Consider the following 23716-nt stretch of genomic DNA (forward strand, 5'->3'; position numbering starts at 1 on the left):
GTCTGTGAATTGGTACTAACGTTTCGTTTGGCTAGTGCATAGCGATGCCGTCGTATGTCGTGTACAAGGGTAAGGTTCCCGGAGTCTACGATGACTGGGAGGAGTGTCGGAGATAGGTTCACCGATTTAGCGGTAATAGTTACAAAGGGTACACCACTAGGGCCGAGGCCGAATCTAGATACGCCCGCTATCTAGCGAGAGAGGGGAGGGAGCGTTGGAGGAACCGGATGAAGACGAGTTTCATTGTGATGATGCTCATCGTGATGACCGCAGCTCTCTTCTATGTGATGGTAGTTTAGATGATCGATATCGACTTGTAATGTGAAGACAAACTCGCTACTCGCGGTCTCGAGACTTGTAATATAATGTTCTATCTTTGTTCGGTCTTTTCAATTCGGAGACTAATATGATGAATTGTATTCGGAGACTAATATGATGAATTGTATCCAAAGACTAATCTTCTATTGTATTCGATGAATCTGTTGTTGATGTGTGTTGTCTATATTTTGTCCAATTATACATTTTGTAACCTATGCAAAAAACAGAAAATAAATAATAAAAAACCCTAATATTCATACTAATGGCGCATCACATCACAGTGCGCCATTAGTATGACAAAGTATACTAATGGCGCATCATTAAATAGTCGCCATTAGTATGCCGGGCTTACTAATGGCGCATCTCGTTGATGTGCGCCATTAGTATGCCAGAGCACCTGGGTATACATGGCCCCTCGGAGGCATACTAATGGCGCACCGTGGCCTATACTAATGGCGCACTTGTGGTGCGCCATTAGTATACCAGATACTAATGGCGCACCATTGATGCGCCATTAGTAAAAATTACTAATGACGTGCTAGTAATGGCGCACCAGTGATGCGCCATTAATGGCCAAATTAGGTGCGCCATTAGTAGCCCTTTTTCTAGTAGTGGTAGTACACCGTTACGGTGTCCCCCACAACATCATCACCGATAACGGCACAAACTTCACTGTCGACGAGGTTAAATCATGGTGCAAAAATATGGGCATTAAGCTCGATTACGCTTCAGTCTATCACCCTCAAACCAACGGTCAAGTGGAATGAGCAAATGGTCTAATAATGAGCGGCATCAAACCCAGACTAGTGCGGTCAGTTACTAAATCTGACACGCACTGGGTAGAGGAGCTCGACTCCGTACTCTGGGGGCTGCGGACAACGCCCAACCGTACTACCGGATTCACACCATTCTTTATGGTATTCGGCGCAGAGGCAGTTCTGCCCTGCGACATTATTCATGACTCACCTCGAGTGCGCATGTACGAAGAAAGAGAGGCCGAGCTGGATCGGCAGGACAGTTTGGACGCACTGGAGGAAGAACGCGACGTCGCCAAGGCTCGTTCCGCATTCTATCAACAGCAGGCTCGAAGATATCAAAGCAGAGAAGTACGGGCCAAGACTTACAACGTTGGCGAACTAGTTCTACGCCTACCGGACAAGAAAAAGGACAAGCTCAAGCCCAAATGGGAGGGCCCCTTCATTATCGATCAAGTCCTGACCGGCGGAGCGTACCGTCTACGAAATGCATCGGACAACCGACTCAAGCCGAACCCATGGAACGCAGCCCGCCTCCGAAGATTCTATGCCTAGCGCTGGACTAAGAGTTCGTCCCCTTCCCCCGTCCAAATTTTCATATTTCATCTATTTTTTGTTCCTCTTTCTTCTTTCACCCATTTTTCTAAATGCCCTTAAAAGGCCTACTCGCGCATTGTTCGCATACACTTGACGTTCCATCCGCACTTATTATACCTGGGGGCTTCTTTACCAGAAGCTCAATTATAAGGGCTTCATGCCCAGCACATGTGTCAAGCTTCCACATGTACCTTTTATTCACCATTATATGCATCGATATGACTTAAGTTTTGGCCAAGCTGGGTTGCCTGGCTCCTGTGCTTACCCCTACGTTCCCGATTGTTCGGCTAGGAGGTAAAGGGAGCACCTCTGCGATTGTTACTGCCGGGTCAGCCGGATGTGTACCTCAGACTGGGTGAAGCCGAAAGCTAGCGTTCTTAAGGGAATATTCGGTCGGTGACTTGAAAGATGATTTTTTACCTACTTATTTATCTGCCCCCAAATGCTTTTCTGCTCTTTTCGCAGTCCGGACATGCACTTTAGGGCATGCCTCCCAGGGAAAGGAACCCCTAATGGAACTATTCTCCCTGGAAGATGTTTCTTACTAACCATGTAATATAACATAACTAGTTGGGCACTTGTCTGATAAAGCACTAATGACCCCTACGCCTGGTCTCCATGCATACCACGGTTGTTTCTTAACCAAGAAGGTATTCGGACACACTCCGGACTCTAGGGTCCCGAGGTTGAAGCGAAAAGGTCGGCAAAGGCAAACGATCTACAATCCGGCTAGAAGGCATTTCACATGTCATTTTAAGATACATTGTCAACTCGATTGATTGTATTCTTCTTCAATCCCGTCTAACAGGCTATCTAATTTACAGTCCCGTTGGGAAAATTTAGCGGCCAACTCTACCTGGCCGTATACTAAACTCACAGGGATCTCCTTCCCATCGGGCCCCACCGGTCCGACCTCGGCCATATGGTTGGGATCCGCCTTCTTGTATCGCGTCTTCACCATGGCCCAGGCCTCCCTGGCACCTTGGCGGCAGGCCGAAATCTTCCATAAACGGAAGCGCTGCTGCACTCCCTGAAGCTTCTCCACGAGCTCTCCAAGGACCTCGGGTAGGGAGTGGGATGGCCATAAAGCCTGGACGACACCTCTCATTGCCTGCCGAACTCGTTCGAGCAGTTGCACCAGCTCAGGAAGTTGATCACCTGTTGATGCGGGCATCTCCTCCACAGGGCTACCTGTGAGTATACCTGCAGACATATTTTGTCAATTGACTTCCTCGCCAAACTCTTCCTTTCAAAGGAGTTCGCTCAAGCACTTACTATAGATGCCGCGACGAAGCCGCTCATTCTCCTTAACGGAGCCAGACAGCTCGGCCCGAACACCTTTCAGCTCCTCTTCAAGCTGGGCGCGGGCATCCTGGAGCTTGTTCCTTTCCTGCTGCACTTTCATCAGCATCCTCTCGCCGGCCTTCAGCTGGCGCAGTAGTTCTTGCCTGTACGGATCTTGTCCGGCAGCTCCTGCAATATCATTTTTAGACTTGCGCACACGCCGCACACCGCTTATATTATTAAAATAATGTGTTACCAGGAGGGGTCTTTGTGTTTCCTCCTGCGGCAGCAAGTGCGGCCTCGAGTTGGGCCTTGCACTCTCGCAGCTCCTGAGACAGTTGGGTATTCTTCTCCGAAAGATCCTGCATTTAAAATGATCCTTAAATCAGTTATTATAACTACTTTAAGTCTCGGGGGCTACTGGCATATACAGCTATTAAATTCCCTTACTCGCATGTGTTTTACATACTGCTCCCTGGCTCTGGTAAAACCATCTTGAGCGGCACGGAGGTGCGCGTCCCCCGCGTTAAAGGCATTCAACGCCTCAGGGGAGAAGCACGCGTCACGAAATGCTGTCCGGCGATGCCTGTGGTTCATGGCGCTTTCCACCTCAGACTTGGTGGCGGACAGCCTGTCGGCGTCCTCTGTTGGAGGAGTGTTCGGCCTGCGCCTTGCGCTCGCCTCCCCCTCCAGACCAGGTGCTGGAACCTGGCTGGTAGAGTTTGGATTGGCAACCTCTACGTCCGCAGTCTGGCGGGCGCTTTTTCTTGTACAAAAGTCATGAGCATTTAAACACTTCCTAGGAATGTAGCTCTAAAATAGCGGGTTGTGAGCTATACCTTTGCGGCGACGTTTCAATCCGCGCCGTGCTCCTCTTCCGCTTACTGGGCCGGACTGTCCCTTGTTGGTCAGCCGCCGTGGACTCGGCTTCTCACCGTAAAGGCGCCTCCGGCAAAACACCGTTGTATACGGTGGTCAGAAATGAGCGAGGGAGGAATAATGGTGCCAGGGCTCCGGTCACAATCACCTGGGAAGCCGGACACAGTTCGGGGTAGTCAGCCATAATGGCAACTAAAGCGTTATCCACGCTGAGTTGGTGGAACACCCCGTCGATTAACTCCACCTTTATGTCCGGATCCTCTTCGGAGGCCGGATCCTAGGATCTCTCGGGGTCCTCGGGTTGCGGAGCTGGGCTAAGCATGCCCTCCACCACCCGACGCAGCTCCTGCGTCGAAAGCATAATTTACAAAGCTTAAACTTTGAAAAGCATGGGTCGGGCATTCAAAGTGTTCGCTTACCCAACGCCGAGGGTTATTCATGGAGAACCCGTTCAACGGGCTCGTCTAGAGGAAATCCTCCTTCTCCCCCTTGTACAGGCCAGACAGGACCTTCACCAGGTCTTCGACCGATCCTAGCCCTTTACGGCCGTGACGGGTGGCATCGTCCTCTCCGTTGAAATCCCACATTGGGTGGCCTCTGTATTGCAGCGGCTGCACCCCCCGCATAATGCATGTTGCCATGACTCCAATCATGGTCAACCGAGAATGGGCTAGTAACCTTATTCGGCCCATTAAATAATGGACGCTCTTATCCTCCTCCAGTTGGGGGCTCCGTGGGCGCCAGCTAAGGCGTTTCTTCAAAGGAGAATTGTTGAACTCCAGGAGGCCGATCCGAACAGGGTCTGGCAGCGGAGCGTCTTCTACGTAAAACCATTCTGAGGGCCAGTCTTCGGACGCCTTCTTAGGGGTTCCGGATAGATATCCGGTCCCGGCAATGCGCCATACTTCGGCGCCGCCCACTTGATATATGGACCCCTCGTGAGAGCGGGGTACAAGGCAAAACAACCTCTTCCACAGTGCAAAATGGGGTTCGACGCCCAGAAATAGCTCGCAAAGAGCTACGAAGCCCGCGATATGCAGGATAGAGGCGGGCGTGAGGTGATGGAGCTGGAGTCCGTAGAACTCCAGGAGCCCGCGGAGGAATGGATGTATAGGAAATCCGAGCCCCCTTATCAGATAGGGGACGAAGCAAACCCGCCCCCCTTTGTTGGGATTTGGGGTAGCCTCCGCCTGCTTCCCACCTGGGTAGGTGGCCAACCCGGCTCGGACCGGGACCATGAAGGCCGGAGGGAGATATCCCTTTGCTTGGAGCGCCACCAGCTCGCTATGCAGGACAGAACATCTCCGCCAGTCTCCTAGCGGTGGGCTGGCAGCGCGAGAGGAGGAGCCGCGTCGACGGTCCATGATGGAATGGATTTTTCGGTCAGAAGCGCTCCGATGAGTACTCGCGGAAGGAAGATGGAGTGATTTGGATCTGGATTTTGCCTCTCTTATTGGCAGATTATTTGCACAACTAGGGGGTAAAACATAAAAGATACCCTGGCTTTTCGCATTCATGCGACGCGTGGAAGATGGCCATTATTGGGCATGGAAGCCAAGAAGTGCAACATTGATGAGAAAGCCAGACACTATTCGGCAGGTACATGGAACTTAAGGGAGAACCCGCCTTGCAACGCCGAAGATTACATACGCGCTGGACTTATCGTCATTGAAGCCTGGTTCGGGGGCTACTGAGGGAGTCCTGGACTAGGGGGTGTCCGAACAGCCGGACTATCATCGTCAGCCGGACTCCAAGACTACGAAGATACAAGATTGAAGACTTCGTCCCGTGTCCGGATGGGACTTTCCTTGGCGTAGAAGGCAAGCTTGGCGATACGGATATGTAGATCTCCTACCATTGTAACCGACTCTGTGTAACCCTAGCCCTCTCCGGTGTCTATAAACCGGATGGCTTTAGTCCGTAGGACGAACAACCATTACAACAATCATACCATAGGCTAGCTTCTAGGGTTTAGCCTCCTTGATCTCGTGGTAGATCTACTCTTGTACTACCCATATCATCAATATTAATCAAGCAGGACGTAGGGTTTTACCTCCATCAAGAGGGCCCGAACCTGGGTAAAACATCGTGTCCCTGGTCTCCTGTTACCATCCGCCTAGACGCACAGTTTGGGACCCCCTACCCGAGATCCGCCGGTTTTGACACCGACAGATGGCAAAGTGAACAAAGGTATATTTGATATACATGTTATTGATGTGTACCTTACTAGTGTTTATAGCAACCCCTCCGTATTTGATACTGGTTCAATTGCTAAGAGTACTAACTCGAAACGGGACATGCAAAATAAACAGAGACTAGTTAAGGGCGAGGTGATGATGTGTGTTGGAAGTGATTCCAAGGTTGATAATATTACCATCGCACACTCCTTTTACCATCGGGATTAGTGTTGAACCTAAAATAAATTTTATTTGGTGTTTGCGTTGAGCATGAATATGATTGGATCACGTTTATTGCAATACGGTTATTCATTTAAGTCAAAGAATAATTGTTGTTCTATTTAAATGAATAAAACCTTCTATGGTCGTACACTCAATATAAATGGTTTATTGAATATCGATCGTAGTGATACACATATTCATAATATTGAAGCCAAAAGATTCAGAGTTAATAATGATAGTGTAACTTATTTGTGGCACTGCCGTTTAGGTCATATTGGTGTAAAGCGCATGAAGAAACTCCATGCCGATGGGCTTTTGGAATCACTTGATTATGAATCACTTGATGCTTGCGAACCATGCCTCATGGGCAAGATGACTAAGACTCTGTTCTCCGGAACAATGGAGCGAGCAACTGACTTATTAGATATAATACATACTAATGTATGCGGTCTGATGAGTGTTGAAGCTCACGGCGGGTATTGTTTTTTCTGACCTTCACAGATGATTTATCTGCTTGATGAAACATAAGTCTGAAACATTTGAAAAGTTCAAAGAATTTCCGAGTGAAGCGAAAAATCGTCATAACAAGAAAAAGTTTCTACGATCTGATCGCAGAGACGAATGTTTGAGTTATGAGTTTGGTCTTCATTTGAAAAAGTGTGGAATAGTTCTGCAACTCACGCCACCTGGAACACCACAGTGTAATGGTGTGTCCGAACGTCATAACCGTACTTTATTAGATATGGTGCGATCTATGATGTCTCTTACCGATTTACCACTATTGTTTTGGGGTTATGCATTAGAGACAACTGCATTCACGTTAAAAATGGCACCATCTAATTCCGTTGAGATGACACGTACAAATTGTGGCTTAGCAAGAAACCTAAGCTGTCGTTTCTTAAAATTTGGGGTTGCGATGCTTATGTGAAAAAGTTTCATCCTAATAAGCTCAAACCCAAATCGAAGAAGTGCGTTTTCATAGGATACCCAAAAGTAATTGTTGGGTACACACCTTCTATCATAGATCCAAAGGCAAGATATTCGTTGCTAAAATGGATAATTTCTAGAGAAGGAGTTTCTCTCAAAATAAGTGAGTGGGAGGAAAGTAGAACTTGATGAGGTAATTGTACCTTCTCTTGAATTGGAAAGTATCTCATCACTGAGAACAGTTCCAATGATGCCTACACCAATTAGTGAGGAAGTTAATGATGATGATCATGAAACTTCAGATCAAGTTACTACCGAACCTCGTAGGTCAACTAGAGTATGATCCGCGCCAGAGTGGTACGATAATCCTGTTCTAGAAGTCATGTTAGTTGACCATGACGAACCTACGAACTATGAGGAAACGATGATGAGCCCAGATTCCGCGAAATGGCTTGAGGCCATGAAATCTGAGATGGGATCCATGTATGAGAACAAAGTATGGACTTTGGATGACTTGCCCGATGATCGGCAAGCAATAGAGAATAAATGGATCTTCAAGAGGAAGACGGATGCTGATAGTAGTGTTACTATCTACAAAGCTCGAATTGTCGAAAAATGTTTTCGACAAGTTCAAGGTGTTGACTACGATGAGATTTTCTCACTTGTATCGATGCTTTAAAGTTTGTCTGAATCATGTTAGCAATTGCCGCATTTTATGAAATTTGGAAAATGGATGTCATACCTGCATTCCTTAATGGATTTCTTAAAGAAGAGTTGTATGTGATGCAACCAAAAGGTTTTGTCAATCCTAAAGGTGCTAACAAAGTGTGCAAGCTCCAGCAATCCATCTATGGATTGGTGCAAGCATCTCGGAGTTGGAATATACACTCTGATGAGTTGATCAAAGCATATAGATTTATATAGACTTGCGGTGAAGCCTGTATTTACAAGAAAGTGAGTGGGAGCACTACATTTTTCTGATAAATATATGTGAAAGACATATTGTTGATCGGAAATGATGTAGAATTTTTCTGGAAAGCTTAAAGGAGTGTTTGAGAGGAGTTTTTCAAAGAAAGACCTTGGTAAAGCTGCTTACATATTGAGCATCAAGATCTATAGAGATAGATCAAAATGATTGATAAGTTTTTTCAATGAGTACATACCTTGACAAGATTTTGAAGTAGTTCAAAATGGAACAGTCAAAGAAGGAGTTCTTGCCTGCGTTGCAAGGTGTGAAGTTGAGTAAGACTCAAAACCCGACCACGGCAGAAGATAGAGAGAGAATGAAAGTCATTCCCTATGCATCATCCATAGGTTCTATAAAGTATGCCATGCTGTGTACCAGACCAATTGTATATGCTGCCCTGAGTCTGGCAAGGGAGTACAATAGTGATCTAGGAGTAGATCACTGGACATTGGTCAAAATTATTCTTAGAAGACTAAGGAAATATTTCTCGGTTATCGAGGTGATAGAGAGTTCGTCGTAAAGAGTTACATCGATGCAAGCTTTGACACCGATCTGGATGACTCTGAGTCTCGATCTGGATACATATTGAAAGTGGGAGCATTTAGCTAGAGTAGCTCCATGCAGAGCATTGTAGACATAGAAATTCGCAAAATACATACAGATCTGAATGTGGCAGACCCATTGACTAAACCTCTCTCACAAGCAAAACATGATCACACCTTAGTACTCTTTGGGTATTAATCACATGGCGATGTGAACTAGATTATTAACTCTAGTAAACCCTTTGGGTATTAGTCACATGGTGATGTGAACTAATCACATGTTGATGTGAACTCTTGGTGTTAAATCACATGGCAATGTGAACTAGATTATTGACTCTAGTGCAAGTGGGAGACTGAAGGAAATATGCCCTAGAGGCAATAATAAATTTGTTATTTATATTTCCTTATATCATGATAAATGTTTATTATTCATTCTAGAATTGTATTAACCGGAAACTTAGTACATGTGTGAATACATAGACAAAACAGATTGTCCCTAGTATGAATCTACTTTACTAGCTCGTTAATCAAAGATGGTTGCGTTTCCTGACCATAGACATGTGTTGTCATTTGATGAACGGGATCACATCATTAAAGAATGATGTGATGGACAAGACCCATCCGTTAGCTTAGCATTATGATCGTTGAGTTTTATTGCTATTCCTTTCATCATAACTTATACATGTTCCTCTGACTATGAGATTATGCAACTCCCAAATACTGGAGGAACACCTTATGTGCTATCAAACATCACAACGTAACTGGGTGATTATAAAGATGCTCTACAGGTGTCTCCGAAGGTGTTTGTTGGGTTGGCATAGATCGAGATTAGGATTTGTCACTCCATGTATCGAAGAGGTATCTCTAGGCCCTCTCGGTAATGCACATCACTATAAGCCTTGCAAGCAATGTGACTAATGAGTTAGTTACGGGATGATGCATTACAAAACGAGTAAAGAGACTTGCCGGTAACGAGATTGAACTAGGTATTGAGATACCGACGATCGAATCTCGGGCAAGTAACATACCGATGACAAAGGGAACAACGTATGTTGTTATGCAGTTTGACCGGTAAAGATCTTCGTGGAATATGTAGGAACTAATATGAGCATCTAGGTTCTGCAATTGGTTATTGGCCGGAGATGAGTCTCGTTCATGTCTACATAGTTCTCGAACCCGTAGGGTCCGCACGCTTAACATTCCATGACAATCAGTATGATGAGTTTATGTGTTTTGATGTACCGAAGGTAGTTCAGAGTCCCGGATATGGTCACGGACATGACGAGGAGTCTCAAAATGGTTGAGATGTAAAGATTGATATATTGGAAGCCTATGTTTGGACATCAGAATGGTTCCGGTTGAGTTCAGGCATTTACCGGAGTACCGGGAGGTTACCGGAACCCCCCGGGGAGTATATGGGCCTTAGTGGAATAGAGGAGAGGAAGGGAAAAGGTGAAGGGTGCGCCCCCTAGCCCAATCCGAATTGGGTGGCCCCCCCTTCCTTCCCTCTCTCCTCCCCATCCTTCTCTCCTACTCCTACTACTTGGAAGGGGGGAATCCTACTCCTGGTGGGAGTAGGACTCTCCAGGGCTCGCCATAGTAGAGGGCCGGCCCTCCCCCTCCTCCACTTCTTTATATACGAGGGAGGGGGGCACCCCATAGACACATAAGTTGATCATTGATCCCATAGCCATGTGCGGTGCCCTGCTACCTCTTGAGCACTGCGTTGGATTTCCCCGAAGAGGAGAGGATGATACAGCAAAGTAGCGTAAGTATTTCCCTCAATTTTTGAGAACCAAGGTATCAATCCAGTAGGAGGCCACGCACAAGTCCATCGTACCTGCACAAAACAATAGCTCCTCGCAACCAACGCGATTAGGGGTTGTCAATCCCTTCACGGTCACTTACGACAGTGAGATCTGATAGAGATGATAGATAATATTTTTGGTATTTTTGGTATAGAGATGCAAAGTGAAAATTAAAAGGCAAAGTAAAAACAAAGCAAGTATTAAAGTAATGGAGATTGATATGATGAGAATAGATCCGGGGGCCATAGGTTTCACTAGTGGCTTCTCTCAAGAGCATAAGTATTCTACGGTGGGTGAACAAATTACTGTTGAGCAATTGACAGAATTGAGCATAGTTATGAGTATATCTAGGTATGATCATGTATATAGGCATCACGTCCAAGACAAGTAAACCGACTCCTGCCTGCATCTACTACTATTACTCCACTCATCGACCGCTATCCAGCATGCATCTAGAGTATTAAGTTAAAAACAGAGTAACGCCTTAAGCAAGATGACATGATGTAGAGGGATAAATTCATGCAATATGATAAAAAACCCATCTTGTTATCCTCGATGGCAACAATAAAATACGTGCCTTGCAACCCTTTCTGTCACTGGGTAAGGACACCGCAAGATTGAACCCAAAGCTAAGCACTTCTCCCATTGCAAGAACTACCAATCTAGTTGGCCAAACCAAACGGATAATTCGAAGAGACTTGCAAAGATAACCAATCATACATAAAAGAATTCAAAGAACATTCAAATATTATTCATAAATAATATGGATCATAAACCCACAATTCATCGGTCTCAACAAACACACCGCAAAAAGAAGATTACATCGAATAGATCTCCACGAGAGAGGGGGAGAACATTGTATTGAGATCCAAAAAGAGAGAAGAAGCCATCTAGCTACTAGCTATGGACCCGAAGGTCTGAAGTAAACTACTCACACTTCATTGGAGGGGCTATGGTGATGATGTAGAAGCCCTCCGTGGTGGATGCCCCCTCCGGCGGAGCTCCAGAACAGGCCCCAAGATGGGTTCTCGTGGATACAGGAAGTTGTGGCGGTGGAATTAGGTTTTTGGCTCCTGTTCTGATCGTTTGGGGGTACGTAGGTATATATAGGAGGAAGGAGTACGTTGGTGGAGCAATAGGGGGCCCACGAGGCAGGGGGTGCGCCCTAGGGGGGCGCCCCCCACCCTCGTGACCGCCTCTTTTGTTCCATGGCGTAGTGTCCAAGTGTCCTGGATCACGTTCGGTGAGAAAATCACGTTTCCGAAGGTTTTATTCCGTTTGGACTCCGTTTGATATTCCGTTTCTTCGAAAGACTGAAATAGGCAAAAAACAGCAATTCTGGGCTGGGCCTCCGGTTAATAGGTTAGTCCCAAAAATAATATAAAAGTGGAAAATAAAGCCCAATATAGTCCAAAACAGTAGATAAAGTAGCATGGAGCAATCAAAAATTATAGATACGTTTGAGACGTATCAGGCATCCCGAAGCTTAATTCCTGCTCGTCCTCGAGTAGGTAAATGATAAAAAGAGAATTTTTGATGCGGAGTGATACTTTAGCATAATTTCAATGTAAATCTTCTTAATTGTGGTATGAATATTCAGATCCGAAAGATTCAAGAAAAAAGTTCATATTGACATAAAAAAATAATACTTCAAGCATACTAACTAAGCAATTATATCTTCTCAAAATAACATGGCCAAAGAAAGTTATCCCTACAAAATCAAATAGTCTGTCTATGCTCCATCTTCCCCACACAAAATATTTAAATCATGCACAACCCCGATGACAAGCCAAGCAATTGTTTCATACTTTAACATTTTCAAAACTTTTTCAATCTTCACGCAATACATGAGCGTGAGCCATGGATATAGCACTATATGTGGAATAGAATGGTGGTTGTGGAGAAGACAAAAGGAGGGAAGATAGTCTCACATCAACTAGGCGTATCAACGGGCTATGGAGATGCCCATCAATAGATATCAATGTGAGTGAGTAGGGATTGCCATGCAACAGATGCACTAGAGCTATAAGTATATGAAAGCTCAACAAAAGAAACTAAGTGGGTGTGCATCCAACTCGCTTGCTCACGAAGACCTAGGGCAATTGAGGAAGCCCATCATTGGAATATACAAGACAAGTTCTATAATGAAAAATTCCCACTAGTATATGAAATTGACAAAATGAGAGACTCTCTATCATGAAGATCTTGGTGCTACTTTGAAGCACAAGTGTGGTAAAAGGATAGTAGCATTGTCCCTTCTCTCTTTTCTCTCATTTTTTTAATTGGGCCTTTTCTCTCTTTTTTTATGGCCTCGTTTTTTTCATTTTTCATTTTTTTTATTTTTCGTCCGGAGTCTCATCCCAACTTGTGGGGGAATCATGGTCTCCATCATCCTTTCCTCACTTGGGACAATGCTCTAAAAAATGATGATCATCACACTTTTATTTTTCTTACAACTCAACAATTACAACTCAATTCTTAGAACAAAGTATGACTCTATATGAATGCCTCCGGCGGTGTACCGGGATATGCAATGAAACAAGAGTGACATGTATGAAAGAATTATGAAAGGTGGCTTTGCCACAAATACGATGTCAACTACATGATCATGCTAGGCAATATGACAATGATGGAGCGTGTCATAATAAACGGAACGGTGGAAAGTTGCATGGCAATATAACTCGGAATGGCTATGAAAATGCCATGATAGGTAGGTATGGTGGCTGTTTTGCGGAAGATATATGGTGGGTGTATGATACCGGCGAAAAGTGTGCGGTATTAGAGAGGCTAGCAATGGTGGAAGGATGGGAAAAAGTGCGTATAATCCATGGACTCAACATTAGTCATAAAGAACTCCTATACTTATTGCAAAAATCTAGAAGTTATCAAAGCAAAGTATTACACGCATGCTCCTAGGGGGATAGATTGGTAGGAAAAGACCATCGCTCGTCCCCGACCGCCACTCATAAGGAAGACAATCAATAAATAAATCATGCTCCGAGTTCATCACATAACGGTTCACCATACGTGCATGCTACGGGAATCACAAACTTCAGCACAAGTATTCTTTAAATTCACAACTACTGAACTAGCATGACTCTAATATCACCATCTTCATATCTCAAAACAATTATCAAGCATCAAACTTTTCTTAGTATTCAACGCACTCAAAAGAAAGTTTCACATATCTTGAATACCAAGTATATTAACATTAAGCAAATTACCATGCTATTAACGACTCTCAAAATAATATAAGTGAAGCCTGAGAGATCAATAGTTTCTTTAAAACAAATCCACCACCGTGCTCTAAAAGATCTAAGTGAAGCACTAGAGAAAAAATTATCACGCTCAAAATATATAAGTGAAACACTAGAGCAAAAACTATATAACTCAAAAGATATAAGTGAAGCATATAGAGTATTCTAACTATTTCCGATCATGTGTGTCTCTCTCAAAAGGTGTGTACAGCAAGGATGAATGTGGCAAACTAACAAATAATGACTCAAATAATACAAGACGCTCCAAGCAAAACACATATCATGTGGTGAATAAAAATATAGCTCCAAGTAAATTACCGATGGAAGTAGACGAAAGAGGGGATGCCTTCCGGGGCATCCCCAAGCTTTGACGTTTTGGTGTCCTTGGATTATCTTGGGGGTGCCATGGGCATCCCCAAGCTTAGGCTCTTGCCACTCCTTGTTCCATAATCCATCAAAAGAATTTACCCAAAACTTGAAAACTTCACAACACAAAACTCAATAGAAATTTTGTGAGCTCCGTTAGAGAAAGAAAACAAAAGACTACTTTAAGGTACTGTAATGAACTCATTCTTTATTTATATTGGTGTTAAACCTACTGTATTCCAACTTCTCTATGGATTATAAACTATTTTACTAGCCATAGATTCATCAAAATAAGCAAACAACACACGAAAAACAGAATCTGTCAAAAACAGAACAGTCTGTAGTAATCTGTAACTAACGCAAACTTCTGGAACTCCAAAAAATCTACCAACATTAGATGACCTAGAAAATTTGTTTATTGATCAGCAGCAATTGGAATCAGTATTTTATCACGTTCTGGTGATTTTTAATAATTCGGGCACTGAGCGCAAAGTTTCTGGAAATTACAGCAAGATCAAATAACTATCATCCAAGAAGATCCAATAGGTCTAGCTTGGCACAAACACTAATTAAAACACAAAACCACATCTAAACAGAGGCTAGATGGATTATTTATTCCTAAAAAGAAGCAAAAACAGAAAACTAAAAATAAAATTGGGTTGCCTCCCAACAAGCGCTATCGTTTAACGCCCCTAGCCAGGCATAAAAGCAAGGATAGATCTAGGTATTGCCATCTTTGGTAGGCAATTCTTCAATGAGGCATCTACCTTCTTTAGATTTTTCTTTCTTTCTAGTAATTGTCAAATTTTTAGGCAAAAGATCGAAAAATTCATTCATAGCAAATGGTTCCTTAATGATGGCAAAAAGATTGGGATGAACACTTATAGATTTAAGATCTGCAGTTTCCTTACTAGATGATTCACCCTTATTCTTAGGAACATAAATAAGCTTAGTATTTTTAGTAGACGAACTTGGAGTGTTTTTTATGGACAAAAAAGCGGTTCCCAAGTTGGTAATGATACCCTCAAGTTTATCGATTCTTGTGGAATCTAGATTTATTTTTTCATTAACAATGGGTTCCTTTTCTTTAATATTTTTCAAAGTCATTCCTACCTTAGATCCATATTGGGTAATTTGATTGTGGATCTTTTTATCAAGATTTTCAATTGATTCAATGGTAGAAACTTTATTCTCAATAATTTCAAGTCTTTGCATAACATGCTCCAAAGTTAACATAGTTCCATTAACCAAAAGAGGTGGTGAGCCAAATAAATCTATTAAAGCATTATAAGAATCAAAAGTATGGCTACCCAAGAAATTCCCTCCGGTAATGGTATCAAGGATATATCTATACCAAGGATTAGCACCTACGTAAAAATTACGAAGAAGAACTGAAGTAGATTGCTTCCTGGTAGATCTATTTTTAGCATTGCAAATTCTATACCAAGCGTCTTTTAGATTTTCTCCCTCCCTTTGCTTAAAATTTAGAACTTCATTCTCGGGAGATAACGGAGAAGATATGAGATTAGTCATGACGACAAGCAAGCAAACTAACACACAAGCAAACAAGCGGACGAGGAAAAGGCAACGGGAAAAAGAGGAGGAGATTGGGAAAGAGAGGGCGAATAAAACGGCAAGTGTGAAGTGGGGAGAGGAAAACGAGAGGCAAATGGCAAATAATGTAATGCGGGAGATAGGGATTGTGATGGGTACTTGGTATGGTGCTTGACTTGCTCTTGCGTGAGCCTCCCCGGCAACGGCGCCAGAAATTCTTCTTGCAACATCTTGAGCACTGCGTTGGATTTCCCCGAAGAGGAGAGGATAATGCAGCAAAGTAGCATAAGTATTTCCCTCAGTTTTTGAGAACCAAGGTATCAATCCAGTAGGAGGCCACACACAAGTCCCTCGTACCTGCACAAAACAATAGCTCCTCGCAACCAATGCGATTAGGGGTTGTCAATCCCTTCACGGTCACTTACGGGAGTGAGATCTGATAGAGATGATAGATAATATTTTTGGTATTTTTGGTATAGAGATGCAAAGTGAAAAGTAAAAGGCAAATTAAAAACAAAGCAAGTATTAAAGTAATAGAGATTGATATGATGAGAATAGACCCGGGGGCCATAGGTTTCACTAGTGGCTTCTCTCAAGAGCATAAGTATTCTACGGTGGGTGAACAAATTACTGTTGAGCAATTGACAGAATTGAGCATAGTTATGAGTATATCTAGGTATGATCATGTATATAGGCATCACATCCAAGACAAGTAAAACGACTCCTACCTGCATCTACTACTATTACTCCACTCATCGACCGCTATCCATCATGCATCTAGAGTATTAAGTTAAAAACAGAGTAACGCCTTAAGCAAGATGACATGATGTAGAGGGATAAATTCATGCAATATGATAAAAACCCCATCTTGTTATCCTCGATGGCAACAATACAATACATGCCTTGCAACCCTTTCTGTCACTGGGTAAGGACACTGCAAGATTGAACCCGAAGCTAAGCACTTCTCCCATTGCAAGAACTACCAATCTAGTTGGCTAAACCAAACGGATAATTCGAAGAGACTTGCAAAGATAACCAATCATACATAAAACAATTCAGAGAAGATTCAAATATTATTCATAGATAATCTGGATCATAAATCCACAATTCATCGGTCTCAACAAACACACCGCAAAAAGAAGATTACATCGAATAGATCTCCACGAGAGAGGGGGAGAACATTGTATTGAGATCCAAAAAGAGAGAAGAAGCCATCTAGCTACTAGCTATGGACCCGAAGGTCTGAAGTAAACTACTCACACTTCATCGGAGGGGCTATGGTGATGATGTAGAAGCCCTCCATGGTGGATGCCCCCTCCGGCGGAGCTCCGGAACAGGCCCCAAGATGGGATCTCGTGGATACAGGAAGTTGCGGCGGTGGAATTAGGTTTTTGGCTCTTATTATGATTGTTTGGGGGTACGCAGGTATATATAGGAGGAAGGAGTACGCCGGTGGAGCAACAGGGGGCCCACGAGGCAGGGGGCGCGCCCTAGAGGGGGGGCGCCCCCCACCCTTGTGACCGCCTCTTTCGTTCCTTGGCGTAGGGTCCAAGTCTCCTGGATCACGTTCGGTGAGAAAATCACGTTTCCGAAGGTTTTATTCCGTTTGGACTCCGTTTGATATTCCGTTTCTTCGAAACACTGAAATAGGCAAAAACAGCAATTCTGGGCTGCGCCTCCGGTTAATAGGTTGGTCCCAAAAATAATATAAAAGTGGAGAATAAAGCCCAATATAGTCCAAAATAGTAGATAAAGTAGCATTGAGCAATCAAAAATTATAGATACATTGGAGACGTATCATGCCCCCCTCCACCATAATCCACCTCGGTCATATCGTCGTAGTGCTTAGGCATAGCCCTGCACCGGTAGCTTCATCATCACCGTCATCACACCGTCGTGCTGAAGAAGCTCTCCCTCGACACTCTGCTGGATCATGAGTTCGTGGGACATCACCGAGCTGAACGTGTGCAGATCACGGAGTTGCCGTACTTTCGGTGCTATGATCGGTCGATCGTGAAGACGTACGACTACATCAACAGCGTTGTCATAACGCTTCCGTTTACGGTCTATGAGGGTACGTAGACAACACTCTCCCTTCTCGTTGCTATGGATCACCATGATCTTGCGTGTGCGTAGGAATTTTTTTGAAATTACTGCGTTCCCCTAATACGTCTCCAACGTATCTATAATATTTGATCACTCCATGCTATATTATCTACTTTTTTGGACCATATTGGGCTTTATTTTCCACATTTATATTACTTTTGGGACTAACCTATTAACAGGAGGCCCAGCCCAGATTTGCTGTTTTTTGCCTATTTCAGTGTTTCGAAGAAACGGAATATCAAACGGAGTCCAAACGGAATGAAACCTTCGGGAACGTGATTTTCTCACCGAATATGATCCAGGAGACTTGGACCCCCCGTCAAGAAAGAAAGGAGGCGGCCACGAGTGTGGAGGGCGCGCCCCCCTGCCTCGTGGGCCCCCCTTTGCTCCACCGACGTACTCTTTCCTCCTATATATACCTACGTACCCCCAAATGATCAGATACGGAGCCAAAAACCTAATTCCACCGCCGCAAATTTCTGTATCCACGAGATCCCATCTTGGGGCCTGTTCCGGAGCTCCGCCGGAAGGGGAATCCACCACGGAGGGCTTCTACATCATCATCATAGCCTCTCCGATGAAGTGTGAGTAGTTTACCTCAGACCTTCGGGTCCATAGTTAGTAGAGAGATGACTTCTTCTCTCTTTTTGGATCCCAATACAATGTTCTCCCTCTCTCTCGTGGAGATCTATTCGATGTAATCTTCTTTTTGCAGTGTGTTTGTTGAGATCGATGAATTGTGGGTTTATGATCATGATTATCTATGAGCAATAATTGAATCTTCTCTGAATTCTTTTATGTATGATTGGTTATCTTTGCAAGTCTCTTCAAATTATCAGTTTGGTTTGGCCTACTAGATTGGTTTCTCTTGCAATGGGAGAAGTGCTTAGCTTTGGGTTCAATCTTGTGGTGTCCTTTCCCAGTGACAGAAGGGGCAGCAAGGCACGTATTGTATTGTTGCCATCGAGGATAACAAGATGGGGTTTTTATCATATTGCATGAATTTATCCCTCTACATCATGTCATCTTGCTTACGGTGTTAATCTGTTTTTATTAACTTAATACTCTAGATGCATGCTGGATAGCGGTCGATGAGTGGAGTAATAGTAGTAGATGCAGGCAGGAGTCGGTCTACTTGTCTCGGACGTGATGCCTATATACGTGATCATACCTAGATACTCTCATAACTATGCTCAATTCTGTCAATTGCTCAACAGTAATTCATTCACCCACCGTAAAATACTTATGCTCATGAGAGAAGCCACTAGTGAAACCTATGGCCCCCGGGTCTATTCTCATCATATCAATCTTCCATCACTTTATTATTGCTTTGCTTTTTATTTTACTTTGCATCTTTATACCAAAAATACCAAAAATATTATCTATCATATCTATCAGATCTCACTCTCATAAGTGACCGTGAAGGGATTGACAACCCCTATTCGCGTTGGTTGCGAGGAGTTATTTGCTTTGTGTAGGTACGAGGGACTCGCGTGTAGCCTCCTACTGGATTGATACCTCGGTTCTCAAAAACTGAGGGAAATACTTACGCTACTGTGCTGCATCATCCTCTCCTCTTCGGGGAAATCCAACGCAGTGCTCAAGAGGTAGCAAGAAGAATTTCTGGCGCCGTTGCCGGGGAGTCTACGCAAAAGTCAACATACCAAGTACCCATCACAATCCCTTATCTCCCGCATTACATTATTTGCCATTTGCCTCTCATTTTCCTCTCCCACACTTCACCCTTGCCGTTTTATTCGCCCTCTCTTTTTCGTTCGCCTTCTTCCCGTATGTATCTTTGTTTGTGTTTCCTTGTGCCTTCTATATGCTTGCATCTTAGCTTGCTGAAAATCTATTGATATGGATCCACTTAAAGTGTTCTACTTGAATCATCTTCGCTTGCTGAAATTCCTCGCCGGCAGCCCCTCCCATCTCTTCCGCGGCGACCGCCGTAGTTAATTTGCATGAGGGATCCTCCCACTTGAGAATTTTCAGTTGTAGGAGTAGTTAGCACCTCGCTAAATCAGATTTTGACTACTAAGCGTCCCCCGTATCTCTCCTTCTAGATCTGGCAGTGCAGGCCGTCGAAGAGGGAGCCATGGCGGGGGTTGCTGTCATGTCCAAGTTTCTCTGCTCTACCGTCCTACCACCCCCGGAATGGATTTCATCTAGAAAAACTATGACCGAAAGATGGGATGAGCCCTACTCCCGGCACAATCCACGCACGGGGCATGATTGAGCGTGACTTTTTCTTCTTGTCCATTGGTGATATTCCACATCAACCCATTTAGAAAGATGGCCATCTACGCCTATGCTCCCGGCCACCCGACAGGAGGTCGAGGCTTCCATTGCCAAGTAGGTCAGGCTGTGGGCGCTCCATGACACTGTCCGCTGGCGCCATCTGCTGAATGCTACTGGTGCCTGCGTGTACGCCAACACGAGCCCGAGCAGCATCAGCCTGCTACCGGTCGCTTCCTCCGTGTGCTAACGAACAACGGCGGCGTCCAATGCAGGAGAGAAGTATGTTGTGTTAATTTAGACGAGCCTGCAAGATCTGAATCATACATATTAACTTGACGAGGACGTGTCGCCTCAGTTCTCAGGTTCCACTGTTCCAGGGATATCCACTGCCGCCGGTGGCAGCGCAATCACATTGGCACATCGTCTTCCCGTCAGCTGAGTGTCCGTGCTGCTTCCTCGGCATGACGCGCCGCTGCTGGCATGCTCGGCCTCCACGCTTTGCTGGGATACTCATCTATAGCTACATGTTGGACATCAACATTTGGTACATATACTTGTATAATTTATTTTGCTTATGATCAGAATTTTGATCACAACAGATCATTAAGTTATCTTCTGCGACTATTGTTTATTGTTGTTCTGTACTCCAATACAGAAGTAAAACTCATTGCTACATGGGCTAGAGTCAGGGAAACACAATAAGTTGCATGTATACAAAGTTCTTGATAATAGAACTACAAAGTTGGACAATACCTTCAGACGAAGTGTCGGGGGTTGGGTGCGACATATGCCAACGGATGGCTTATCATGGTGGGGGCGAGTAGAACGTCGCCGGTGCCTGGAAACAGGATGAGGCGTAGACATGCACGCCGGCGAATCTTACCCAGCTTCGGGGCTCTCCGAGGAGATAACACCCCTACTGCTTCTCTGTGGGGTCTCCGCATGATCACTAAGGCAAAGTGAATACACAGGTGCTCCTAGAGCTGTTTCGGGTGGTAGGAGAGGGCAAGTCTAGCTCTCCCCTTCTTCTGTGGTCTTTCTAAGGTATGTGGGTTCCAACCCTTTTCATGGGTACCCTGGGGGGTTTATATAGGCCTACCCCCAGGGGTACAATGGTAAAACCCGATTGGCGCGGGTCCCAGCCACCTGTCTCTCAAGCGCCGTCTTCTCTGCCGACTCCTGGGGCCCACCGATTAGTGGTCCCGCCGACTGGCGCGGGGGCGCCTGTCCGCGCCCGCCGCGGGTGGGTCTTGTCGGCTGCAGATCATTGTAGCCGCGCTTCTAATGACGCAGGCTTGGTCGCGGGGTCGTGGCGACAGTGCCGCCGCCTGGCGGGCGATCACTGTTGCCATTCCCCGGTCTTGTCTGGTTATTGACTTTGGGGACCCGTGGGGAGGGCCGGCCGACTCTGGAGGACCGACTCCCAACGGGTCCGACTCTGGGCAGCTTCGTCGTCTTCTTCGTTCACACTGACTGGTAGGCCCCGCCGCCCTTGGGTCGTACAGACAGGCCGTCGTGGGCACAGGCCCTGCTCCCAAGGGACGACGTCAGGGCCGATATGGCGACAGTGCCGCGCTGGGCGGAGATCTCCGTGGGCGGCGGCGTACTGCAGCCATACCTGCCCATTATTCCTGGGATGGTTGGAGTTGCGGGCTGACTCCCACAGTGGGCTTCTAGGGAGTCGCCTCTGGGACTCGGTTTGTCTTGGAGTCGCCTCTGGGACTCGGCTCTTCTTGGAGTCGCCTCTGGGACTCGGTTCTTCTTGGAGTCGCCTCTGGGACTCGGTTCTTCTTGGAGTCGCCTCTGGGACTCGGTTCTTCTTGGAGTCGCCGTGGGTATTTGAGGGGCGCAGTTTGCCCCGATGCTTCGAAAGGTTCTGGGACTCGGGTTAGCTTACCCGTGGCCCATTACTCCGACAGTAGTCCCCGAAGCTGGTGAGGCCCTCGGGGATGACTAGCCGCGGGCCTCAATAGTTTCACTCTTCCGTGGACGAGGTTCGAGCTGCGCCCGCCGTCTCCTACTGAGTCGCCCGGCCGGAGTCGGACTCGCGGGGGGCCGCCTCGCTCTTCGAGGGGTTTCAGACACCATGGCGGGAATCAGGCAGCGTGCCTGATATGCTTCCCGCAGTCGCCCGCCACGGCCCCGGCATGCGGCGCCACGTGGCGGGGGAAGTCTGCTTGCCCACACGCGTGACCGGACAGGCTGTCAGGCGGGTCCCACCACGACCACGCCCCGGCCCGCGAACGGATCCGTTGCGGTTGCGCGGGTGGTTGGTTTCCCCACGTCGTTACTGCGCGCAGTAACTTCATGGGTTTTAATCGTGGGGGGCGTGGGGCTCCACGCGCAGTTAATCCCACGCCGCCCCCTCGGCTTCTCTGCCCCTGGGCTTATAAACAGGCGGGGGGAGAACGGGACGGCGAAGCACGCGCGCCCGCTCCTCCCTGCATCCTTGCCACTTCTTGCTTCTTCTTCTTCCTCTCACATCTGCCGAACCACGCCCGCCGCCCCACGACAATGAGCTCCTCCTCTGCCGCTGCAGCTTCCGTCGTGCGCTCCGGCGCGTGGGACAGCTCCAACGTGGATGACAACGCCATCGCGCACCTCCGCAGGATGCGTCGGCTCCTCGGCGCGGATCTGGTGCGAGCCCGTGCCCCGCCGGCGGGGGAAATCAGGCCGGCGCCGGAAGAGGGCGAGCGGGTCATATTCCGCTCGCATCTCATGCGCGGCCTGGGCCTGCCGGCGAGTGCATTCTTCCGCTTGTTCCTCGACTTCAACGGTCTCTAGCCGCACCACCTCACCCCGAACACGGTGGTGCTGCTGGCCGCCTTCGCCACCCTGTGCGAGGGTTTTCTTGGCGTTCTCCCCACCATGGAGCTGTGGGGGGAATTCTTCTCCGCCAAACTGGGCACGCACGTCGCCGGCATACCGGCTCAGTGCGGCGCCTTCATCGCCCTGCGACGGTCGACTGCTGACAATCCCTTCCCCACCATCGCGCTGATCAAGTCGGTGAGGATGTGGTAGCGGTCGTACTTCTACGTGAAGAACATCGCCCCAGAAGGCGACTGGGTCAACTTGCCGGCCTATGTGGCCGCCGCGCCGGCTGGGAGGCAACCCAGCTGGTCTCATCGAGCCCAGACGCTGACTCCTGCTGGTGGCGCCGCCGTCTCCCGACTCCGAGTACTGGTCCAGTCGGAAGGATTGGTTGGCGCCGATTTACTGGCCGCCTTTGTGGCGCGCCGAGTTCTTCCGCTTCAAGGTCGTCCTCATCTGATCTGTCAGATGAGCGACCACCGAGATCCAAGCCGGATGTGTACCAAGGAGATGCCCCGCTCGGAGGTGGCTAATATGGTGAACCACATCGCGAATTGCGAGCTCGCGGCGGACTAGGAGTTCGGCAAGGAGCCGTACTCGCACGCCAAGCCTCCGCCAATGGTAAGTCGAACTTTGCTCCTCCGAGTTTCTCTTTTATGGTCGAATCTGACTCCTGATTTCCTTTGGTTTCTTCCTAGTCAGAATCCCCTCCTGCAGCCCACAGCCGGCACTACCGGGCCCCCCGCGAGTTCGTCCCCGACCGTGCGGAAAGCGACGTCGACGACCCCAACTTGGGGGCGGCGGCGATGAAAACCGACGCCGAAGGCGGAGGCGGAGGAACAGAAGGCGATTTCCGGCCCTCGGTGACCTTCGCCGACTGGCCGGAGGACAAGGGCGAAGGAGAA

Source organism: Triticum dicoccoides, chromosome 3B (genome assembly GCF_002162155.2).
Source record: "Triticum dicoccoides isolate Atlit2015 ecotype Zavitan chromosome 3B, WEW_v2.0, whole genome shotgun sequence".
NCBI lineage: Eukaryota > Viridiplantae > Streptophyta > Magnoliopsida > Poales > Poaceae > Triticum > Triticum dicoccoides.